This window comes from Cavia porcellus, unplaced genomic scaffold, assembly GCF_034190915.1.
Source record: "Cavia porcellus strain 051 isolate PalLab524CR breed Dunkin Hartley unplaced genomic scaffold, mCavPor4.1 scaffold_7, whole genome shotgun sequence".
Lineage (NCBI taxonomy): Eukaryota > Metazoa > Chordata > Mammalia > Rodentia > Caviidae > Cavia > Cavia porcellus.
Window position 1 is genome coordinate 45,057,722 of NW_026947490.1, and position 11,090 is coordinate 45,068,811.

Below are 11,090 nucleotides of genomic sequence, written 5' to 3' on the forward strand. Positions count from 1 at the left end.
TCCTGATTGTCATGATTCCTTTGTGTTTATGTAGACTGACCCAGATACCCTCAGGTTTCAACAACTTACACCTGTCATCTCTATATTAGAACCTCTACTCAGAGACACATACCAACCCCATCCTTTTCTACTCACCAATTTTGCAGACATACCCCTGGTCAGGACTGTACTTTTTACACCATTGCTCCACCACAAAACTCTCAAATATCTTCTCACCTTTGTTTGCACTTTTTCAAGATAGATAAAATCCTTTCCACAACCAGGGAGACTGCTGATATAGTTACTAAAGTTCTGTTACAAAAAGTCATTCCAAGGTTTGTTCTACCTCAGAATATCCAGTCAGAAATGACTCAGCCTTTATATCTTATATCTCTCAAAAAGACTACAACTAAAGTGGAGTGGCCCCTATCTGTCTTCCTTGGAATTTCAATGGTGGTCAAGGTCACTGGACTGCCATCATGTTTCCACATCACTCAAACAAAGCAGTGCCCTTTTAACCCTAATTTCCCTGACTATAAACATTCTGAGTAGTCATCTCATCTCTTATCTCCCATCTCCATCTCACCAAGGCCCCACAGACACAATTTTCAGGCTGGGTCATGTTTTATGTCCTAAATTGTTCCTGATCCCTTATATTCTATTTGTTAATTTTTTCACTATAGCTATCTTAGTTCTGTCTATTCTCAGCTGTTTAGTTAAACATGAGACTCCTGTAGGTCTAAGATCTTGTGTCATTTATAGTGACACAGCCACGACCCTCCTGACTCCTACTCTATAAATTCCCAAACATGACGCAAATGTCAGGCCTTCTATTTCTCATGCTTTTTATTCTTTCCAGCTCAACTCCTAGAGCAAAGACAAGGCTTTCCTACTCTTTTAACTTTTTCCCTATCAGATTAAAACAACAACAACAACAACAAAAATCTACCTCTCATAACTCCACTCCTCCCAAATCCATGCATATTTTTCAGATTCACCCTCACTATGGCCCTGATGGAATGACACATTTGGATCCAGGGCAATTTTCCTTCTATCTTTCCTGGGTTCTTTAATTATGTTAGTGATCTGCCTCCTCATAACACCTTATCTTTCATATTTCTCAAATCTAGGATGTGAATGTTCACCAATGATTAATTCCTCATCCATGATGAAACCTCTGGTACGAACTTTTACATGGACATCAAATGTCATCCCATCAACACCCTAGATCCCAACATGATGTCCCTGTCCAGCAGAAAATAGTAAGAGGCAGTCTTCACCCTTTTCCTAACAATACAAAGTTGAGAATTAAAGGTTCTTAATTTTACAGTTATAACAGCAGTTTTACATGATGGAAGGCCAAAGTGGAAATGCTTACCACTTTCTGCTTCTTCTTCAGCCCTAATTTCAACTCTCCTTCCTATTTTCATGCACAAAGAATTTCAGTTGGTTCCTCACACATCATCAACATCTACCAAATGCACCATTTAAATTAGAGGTCACATAATCTTCTGCCTCTATGTATCTGGTCTAAAGAGATAGCCCAGCCACCATGAGTTGTGTGTTCTTTTACATATTTTCAATAAACCTGCTCATCTTGTACTTTTGCTTCTATATTGTGCCAGAATATACTAAAAGATGCATTGCCCTCCTAGACTGCTGTGCTTCACTTGGCAAGACAGATGAACAGCCTGCTCAGCTACCATATCCAGGGTGTCATCAGCATGTATAATCAGCATTGAATAGGATTCCCCCTCTCTGAGTTTCAAGCTTCTCCTGTTCATCCTCCATTCACATCACCCATATGGGCTTTGGGTTAAAGGCAGAGACGTGGCACACCAGCTTCAGATTGTCAGGCCCAGAGCTGGGTCCCTGGGGCAGCCAAGCCTCAGGCTTCACTGGGACAGGAACAAGATAGACAAGCATCAGATTATGACTCTATCCCACACCATGTAACTGTGAAACCCCCAAGTTTGAATACAAACTCCTATATTCTTTGAGAATAGCATATTATTAAGGACATTCTTCTAGTATCTTTCGACTTTTTAAACTAAAGAAAGTGATGCAAAGTAAAACAGAGCATGACTAGCCTTGCTTCTGCAGATTCACCTTCCCAGCTTTAAGGATACTCAAGAGAAACTGAGGGCAGAATTCTAGAAGGATTAATTCTATTATGTCATAGATACCTATGTGCTGAAAGATGTACATGCGAACATCTGTGCCTAGGCACCACCATCTAGAGTAAGCCAACATGAATAATTCTTGATACTCAAAAAGTCCAGTCCCCCTAATATGCCCCTTTAGGAATCTTACAGTGGCATCCCCAGAATGGAGCTCATAGCCTGCTGTGCCCTGAATCTCAAAGGGGTCTGCACAGAAGGAAAACAGAAAGATGTTATTAAACAGCAAAGAAAAAATAGAGGAATGTGAAGGGACCCAGAATGTTGGTTTTGAGTGGGAATAAGAGTCAAGGATCAAATAATTACAGTCCTTTTCCTTTATTAAAGTGCAGAGCAGTAATAGTTTGGAATATGCTTGTGGAGGGCAAGTCCAGGTGGGAGACTGTGATAGTCAAATGTGGGCATGCAGTTAGGGGAAGTAGGGAAAAGGCAATAAGATCAGAGGGAGCATTTAATGAGCCAAGAGACAAAGTCATGGTAAATGGCCCTCATGTCTGGGAACTGCACTCATATTCTATCTAGAATTCACTTGAAAGTTGTTCTGCTTCTAAGATGAACCCAAAGAAATAGACTCAGAACATCTCTGCCAGCCCAGATATCTCTTCATTACTAAGGTTTCCCTTAGACCAGGACTTCAGGAATAAGCAAGTTCTGGGTTCACTGTCCCACCTGTGAAGTTGTAAGTCACCTAACAAGCCTCAGGCTTGATTTGGTGTCCAGGTGCTGTTGATGAATGATGTGATTTGGTTGACATGGAAAGTGGTTGGATCCTGGATGTCTATGGAGACAAAAATGGATAAAATTGTAGCTCTTGTTTATAATATCATGATTCATAGTTGTTAAATCTGTGAAGTAGCCTATTCATCCATTAAGAAGCAAGTGGACAAAGAAAGTGTAGTTAACATTATGGAGTAAGAATCTCTCATTAAGAAGCATAAACTAGTCATTTGTAAGAAAGTGAAAATATCTTGAGATTATAATGTTGAAGTGAAATAAATCACACAGAGAAACTTAAATATTGCATGGTTTCTCTTGTATAACAAGGGAAAGCTATAGATTAAAAATAAGATATATTTGGAAATGGGGGTAAACCTTTCTAAAATGGAAATGGGATCAAAAGGTGGAAGTAGGGGAGAAGAGGTCAAGGGAGTGAAAAGAGAAACTAAGATGGGTTATGTATATGAACCAAAGACTAACAATGTAAATATTATGTGCTACAAACAAGTACTATTAAAAATAAAGTTTAAAATAATAATATGAGCAAAAAAAGAGAGGAGCATGAAGGAAAGTGAAAACATGTACAGAAAGCGAAAATCAAGAGTCTATATGACCCACAAGGCTTGACCCATCTAAGAGTCCCAGAGCCTCAGGTTCCAGCCCCAACCATCAAAATAGTGAAAGAGCTCTGGAAAAAGGAAGGCTCAGAGTATTGGTCACTGATGCATTTGGGTAAGTACAGGCTGCCTCTACTTAGAACTCATGAACCAGAGCCAGCAGCTGCCAGAGTTCCTCTTACCACCTTGATTAGCACAAGCTAGGAACCGAACTGTAAGCAAAGTCAGTGCCAGGAGCAGCATTTCTCTGAGAGAGAGGAATTCAGTCTTTCAGCTTGTGTTTGATCTATGAGTTTAGCAACAATTTTTTTGCTCTGTATTCTGTAGTAGTGGCTTCAACTCTATTCCAACTGACAATCTCTTCCTCAGAGAAATCGTGCCTCAGTGAAAATATTTGCCTTGCACTCTCCAGGTACTCCTACTCCATTTTCATCCCCCTGTTTCCCTGACTTCCAGACTGACTCTTGTCTCCTTGAGTCCTAATTTCTTTCCCTACCTTCAGCTTTCTTCATACGAGCTCAGAAAAGCCTGTATGTCGTTTGAAAAGTACTTATACTTACATTAACCTTCAATTTCAGGTCTGGAAAGTGTGGGACTGATACTAAGCCTCTTACGGCCTTTACCCCAGAAGGATACTTGTCATTTTCCCACCCACCTGGGCATCTCTGCCTCCCCCTGCCCTGTCTTCTCTGCCATCACATTATTCTTTTCCAACATTCTGTGTATCCCCTTTTCTTCTTTCATTCCTTGTATCTGGTCTCCCTAAACCCACATTTTTTTGTCTTTTTCATTTTTATCCTTACTGGGGATCGAACTCACGACCGCCTGCTTGCAAGGCAGGTGCTTATCCCACTGAGCTAAACCCCCAGCTCCCAAACCACATTTTTTATGTCTGCTTACAGTTGTTCATATCTTGACTTCTGCTTTAACAAACTCTTCAGAATTTGCCATTGTGACCATAAAAATCAACCAAATTACATGTCTAAGGATAAAAAGCAGTAAATATTATGTATATCAAAGGGGCAGACAATCAGAAATATGAGGAAAATATCACTCCTTGATTGATTTTCTTTCTTTAATTTTTTTTATTTTAAAGAGATTAAGACAAAAGAGGACATGACAAAGCAGATCAGAACAGAACATTGTAAACAACACAGTATTTCACCACAAGACAACCCGTAATTAAGAGTAAAGATCATAATGTCTCTTTCATTGGAATAGTTGAGCATAACTTCATACACAATAGTATCAAACATTAAAAATAGTACAAAAACTTTAAGAGAATGAAAGTGTTACAGGGCATTCAGAACCAAATAACAGAGAATAAACAATGGCTACTATACTATCTCATTTTCCATAGAAAATTTGTTTATACTATCACACATAATAAAAGCCAATAAGATACAATATGATAGAACCAATGGAAACAGAAGAACAAAAGCATATTTGGACTTCAGAGTAAGATGATACTAAATCAGCACTGGCTAATATAAAGTCTTATTTTCTTCAAAATAGCTACTTATACTATCACAGATAATAAAATCATATAAACCAGGGTAAAACTATTCCAACTAATGAATGCAAATAGTATAAGGCTTCAAAGCAATGGAATGGGGAATCATGATTACCATAAACTCTTATGTACGCTTACCATTTCTTACACTAGAGAGACTACATGGTATTTATACATATGAGTTTGCTTTTTTTATTTAAAGAGAAAGAAAAAATAGATAAAAAGGATAGAAACAATGCAGAATTTCAGAAAAAATCATAAGAAATCACTAGTTGATAAGTTACATACAGTTATCTTAGAAATAGTTGCTCGAGTTACAAAATCAAAGTATACAAAATGATATTCAAACAATAACACTGCAAACAGTTCTGCTCAATGATCCAACAAGAACTTAGTAATATGGTTATCAGTCCTACACACTTGTTTTTCATATTAAAGAGGGTAAGATTAAGCATAACAAAACAGAAAAAACAGTTTATAAGGAAACAATTTAAAGAAATAGATTTCAAAGCAAGTCCACTGGAGATCTTCATTGTCTATCTCATTTTCTCTAGTTTTCTTCCAAATAGTTGCCCCACCTTCACACACATTGACTATGTACTGAACATTATAGAACTAACCAAATCATTACAGGATGATGAAGGCTTTTTAAGTCTTCAAGATCTGATTTGGGGGAAGTCAATGATTACCAAAATATTTCTCAGTCTTTTCATACTAGCTGTCTTTATCTTTACATATGCTGAAATTGAACACAAGAGACTAGATTAATATCACCCTGAATAGTGAATAATAGTATTGCTAGATTGTGTATCATAATGTTATGAATTAGCACTGGGTTTCTTCTTCTTTTTTTTTTTTCTTTTAGTCTTTTTCCTTTTTATCAGTATCGAGGATCGAACTCATGACTGTCTGCTTTCAAGGCAGGTGCTTATGCCGCTGAGCTAAACCCCCAGCCCCAGCACTGGGTTTCTTAGTGTCTCCTCTTCTTCAAAATATCTGTTCATTACATCATGTATTATATAATCTGTTCCTATAAACAGTTTAGAAATTATTCCCATGTGTGAATCTCTACATGTATATCTATTCTTTCTGTATTATAGGGAAAAACAGATCAAAACAAGACAACATATTAAATTCCTAGAAAAACATGAAATGAAAAAGACATATAGGACCACAATATTAGGTGATCTACAGTAATTACTATGCTTTCTCTTGTTATTTTCAATGGAATTGTCCATGTCATCACGCATAATATAATTGAACATAACACTACATAGCTATTTTAATAAAAATACAAATTCGAAGACATTGTAGGACTTAAAAGCAGTTAATAATCAAAACCAGAATCGATATCTTTTGCATGTTGTCATCTTCAGAGTAGTTGCCTTTACTTTTAGACTTGATACTATCAAGCATACCAAATTTGAATAAAATCAGTCAAGGCTAAACAGTGGTCTAACAAACCAGCTTCAAATAAGATCAGTCATAGTAAGTCAATGTAAGTAATACAGGGTTTCAGTTTAAGTTAATAGAAATTAAGGATAGTTACCATGGTATAACCTGCTATTTTGGGGTTAGCTGTCTCTGCCCTCAAATCTAATATGAGTAGAGAGACCAGAACAAAATATAATCAAACTAAACAGCAAAATAAGACTACTATGACTTTTAAATATTGATACATTATTAATAATGTTGTCTGCCTTCCTTTTTTAGACAATACTTCCCCTTTCCCTTTCTCAGGACACTTTATATATTTTGGGTCTCCCTAGCTCCTTTAGTTTTTAGATTATGAGGCCAACCTGTTATCTATCTGAGTATTGTTGAACCTATTTGCCCCTGGGCTTTATCTTCAGCTGTACTCCTTTACTTGTTAAAGTCACAGTTTTCTTTCCTTGGAACTGTGTAGTTCTACACTGCCAAAAAGTGTCATAGCTTTACAATCTATCTTGTGGCTGCTGGATGAGTTGTCCCTATTTCTCTCTGGTTTATTGTCATATATAGCATTGTTTGCTCATCTTTGACTCAGTTTATTAACCCTCTTTCAGATTGAGTGTATTTCCTATTCAGAGAGTCTCGATGGATTCCTGCCTCCGAATCTACTCTGCCTGTGTATCTTTTTTGTTAGTGTATCAAAGCTATCTATATTAAAGATGATAGCTTATTGTCTCTGCCTCATTTCTGCTATTTTATTCTTCTGCTATTATTTGTCAACTTTACTCCTTCATTCCACTGTCTGCTCCATTCGTTCAGGCCTCTCTGTCACTGGTGTTGAAATCCTGGTATTTTTTCCTTTCTCTCTCTCTGGAATGTCCTTCAATATTTTTTGTAGGGTTTTGTTGGTTGCTGTGAACTCCCACAGTTCCTCCTTGTCTTGGAAATATGTTGTTTTTCCATTAATTTTGAGAGAGAGTTTTTCTGGGTACTTGTCTTGCTTGGAGGTTATTTTCAGGGCTTGGACTATTTCTCTCCAGGACCTTCTCAATTTGAATTTTGTGTTGATAATTCTGTCATCATTTTGATAATTTTTCCATGGTAGGTAATCTGCTTCTTTTTCTGACTGCTTTTAATAGTCTGTTCCTGTGGTGGGTTTCTGGAATCTTGATTATTATATGTCTGGGTGTAGGTCTATTTTGGTTTTAGGTGGCTAGAGTTCTCTATGCCTCTTTTATGTGGATATAATTTATTTTTCCTATAATTAATTTTCCCTAATTATATCTGTGAATCATCTTTTTAGTTCATTTGTAGCTACTCCTGATTCTTCACTCATATTTTTTTAATCTTAAGTTATAAATCCTCTTGTAATCTTCTAGCCTTTGAATTGTTTCTTCCTGGTTCCTTTTTATTTTGAAGAGATCTTTTCTTTCATGATCACAAATCATACATCTCTCTTCAAGCTTCAAAAGGCTAACTTTAGTTTCTGTCAAGGCATTTTGCCAGCTTTCAATGGAGTTTTTAGTTCCTGGTAATCTCTTTGGATCTGTTTCATATATTTTAGTAGATTTTGTTTATATTCTTTATCCAAGGTTTCTCTTCCTTTTCTGAGCTCCTCCATCCTTCCATCTGTGTTCTCTTGCAAGGGGCTTATCATTTCTTTAATCTTTTTATATCTTGCCTCATTTGGATCAGAAGTACAGTTTTAAATTCATCTATGAGGTCATGAAGTTATTTCTTTATGTCTGCTGATGCTGTATCTAATATTGCATGATTAATGCACTGGTTCTCTTCTGTATTTACCTCACCTGGGCTTATTTATCCAGCATCATGGCTGGAGGCGTTTTTTTTAGTTTCTCTCTCTTGTCATGTTTCTGTTTTTTTTCAGAAAGGTGTGTCCTGGGGGTATCTGGCCCTCTCCATATTGCTTATGTTATTTCTGAAGCGTGCTGACTGAGGTTTTGTTGCTGGCTCAATTTGCTGTTATCTAAGGTATCTTAAATTCCCTCCTAGGGCCTCGGGATAGTGTGGGAGCACTCATTCCAGGTCACCCAGTCCAGATTTCAGGGCATGGGCAGGCAGGCCCAATTCTCCAAAGCTGCTTGAGCACTGCAGCAAATTGGAAAATTCTGGTTCTGTACTTTTGATTAATGTTTGAAGAGGTGTCTTTGGAAGCAGATTCCCTGGGCTCCATTTGCAGTGGCAGCTCCGTTGTGCTCCAGCCGCATGGGCCTGGTGGCAGTCAAGACACAGTTGCCCACTCAGGGACCTCGGGGGTGCTCCAGCGGTGAGGGCCCACTCATTGCCATCACCGCGAGCCTGGGTTCTCGCACGAGCAGCATGGGTAAAGTTGGTGATGCGTCCCAGCAGGTCCAGTCCCGCACCCACAACATTGCAATGTGCCCTCCTCCTGGCGCCCTCAAGGCCACCCAGATCTGGGGAGGCTGAGGAGGTGGTGGCAGTGGCAGTGGGGACAGTGGGGACAGGGGCATCTGATGGGTGCTGAGTCACTCCACTCCCCCAGCCTCTGGCAGGCCCACAACTACAGAGTCAAAGGCGGTGGCTGAAGTGGGGCAGCACTGGGATGACCTGTCTCACCAGTGGCCTGGAAGTGCTCAGGGCTGCACAGTGGCTCAGCCTGCTGAAAATGTATGCTTCATTGGTTTTTCTCACCTTAGTTCCTTCTTGGGACGAGAGAATTCCTTTCCCTGTGTTTGGGCCTCCCCATGCAGTATTACATTGAATTCTAAGTTGAATATCTCAAGGAGCCTCTGTAGCCGGCTGTTATCTATCCACCATCTTTGCTTCTCCCCAGACTTTGATTTATTTCATTTTTATAAGTATGGTTTCAAGTTGTGTCCATTTATTTATAAATATCTAAATGTGATCATTTTTTATAGCTGAGTAGTACTCTATTGTGTAAATACACCACAATTTTTTTTTATCCATTGCTCATTTGATGAACACTTAAGGTTGTTTCCATGATCTATTACAAATTGTGCTGATATAAACATGGGTGCACATATATCACTGTGGTATGTTTTCAGTTTTTCTGTGAATATGCCTTGAAGTGGAATAGCTGGATCAAATTGGACTTGCAATTTCAGGTCTTTTAGGAATCTCCAAACTGATCTCCACAGTGGATACACGTCTACACTCCCATCAACAGTGCAGGAGAATTCATTTTTCCCCACAGCCTCTCCAACATTTGTTGTTGGTAGTTTTCTTGATCCCGGCCATTCTTTCTGAAATGAGATGGAATCTTAAGATTGTTTTAACTTGCATTTCTCTAGTGACAAATGGTGGTGAACATTTTTTCATGTATTTATTTGCCATTTGTATTTCATAATCTGAGAACTGTGTATTCATCTCAGATGCCCATTTTTGGATTGGGTCTGAATTTCAGGAATCTGATTTTTTTTAATTCTCACATATTTTAGACAGAAATTCTTTTTCTGAGGGATAGCTCACTAAGATTTTGTCGCAGTTTGTGCATTTTCTTTTCACTATGCTGGAGATTTCTTTTGACATACAGAAACATTTTAATAAGATGTGATCACAGTTTATGATTCTTGGAAATATTTCCCATATGATTTGATTCCTGTTCATGAATTCTCTACCTACCCCTATGTCTTCAAGATGTTTACCTAATTTGACATCCAACAGATTTAGTGTTTCTATTTTAATATTCAGATCTTTGATCCTTTTAGATTTTTAGTATACTACATGGTGATAGGCATGGGTCTAGTTTTACTTTTTGGCATATGAAGAGCCAGTTTTTCCAGGACCATGTATTAAAGAGACTGTCATTCCTCCCGTGTATATGCTTGGCCCCTTTATCAAAGATAAGGTGGCTGAATGTGTTTATAGTTGTATTTGTATCTTCTAATCTATTCTGTTGATCTTCAGATATGTTTTATTCCAGTACCGCACTGGTTTTACTACAGAAGCTTTGTAGTGTAACTTCAAGTCAGGGATTGTGATCCTTCTTGCCTTGCTTTGCTGCTTAGAATTGCCTTTGCTATTCTAGGTTTCTTCTGGTTCCAGATAAATTTTAGGAGTGATTTCTCTAGATCTATGAGGTATGTTGATGGTGTTTTTGTTGGGATTGTATTGAATCTGTAAAACAGTTTTGGGAGAATGGCCAATTTCACAATATTTATTCTTCTGATACATGAACAGGGATGTGTTTACATTTTCTGAGATCCTCATCTATTTCTTTTTCAGGGCACTATAATTTTCCATGTATAAGTCTTTTACTTTCTCATGAGATTAATATCTAAGAATTTAATTTTTTGATAGTACTGTGAGCGATGTGGCTTCTCTTATTTCCATCTCATTGATTATGTTGTTAGTGTATAGAAAAGCTATTGATTTTTGAATATTGATTTTTCCATCCAGCTACATTGATAAATTGATTTATGGTACCTAGGAGTCTTTCAATTGAGTATTGAGGGTCTTCTCTGTAGAGTATCATGTCATCTACAAATAATTATAATTTTACTTTCTCTTTGTCTATCTTTACTCTTTTTATTTCTCTCTCTTGTCTAACTGCTCTGTCTAGTATTTCCTGTACTATGTTGAATAGGAGTGGTGATAATGGACAACGTTGTCTTGGGCCCAGTTTTAAGGTAGAGGTCTTCAGTTTTGGGC

The 11,090-nt window shown here is 37.8% G+C and overlaps 1 pseudogene; it reads right to left on the minus strand.

Moving 5' to 3' along the window:
* Positions 1-1,610: 1,610 nt before the first annotated feature.
* On the minus strand, positions 1,611-8,929 carry LOC111755852 (T-cell surface glycoprotein CD1b2-like; annotated as a pseudogene).
* Positions 8,930-11,090: the final 2,161 nt, after the last annotated feature.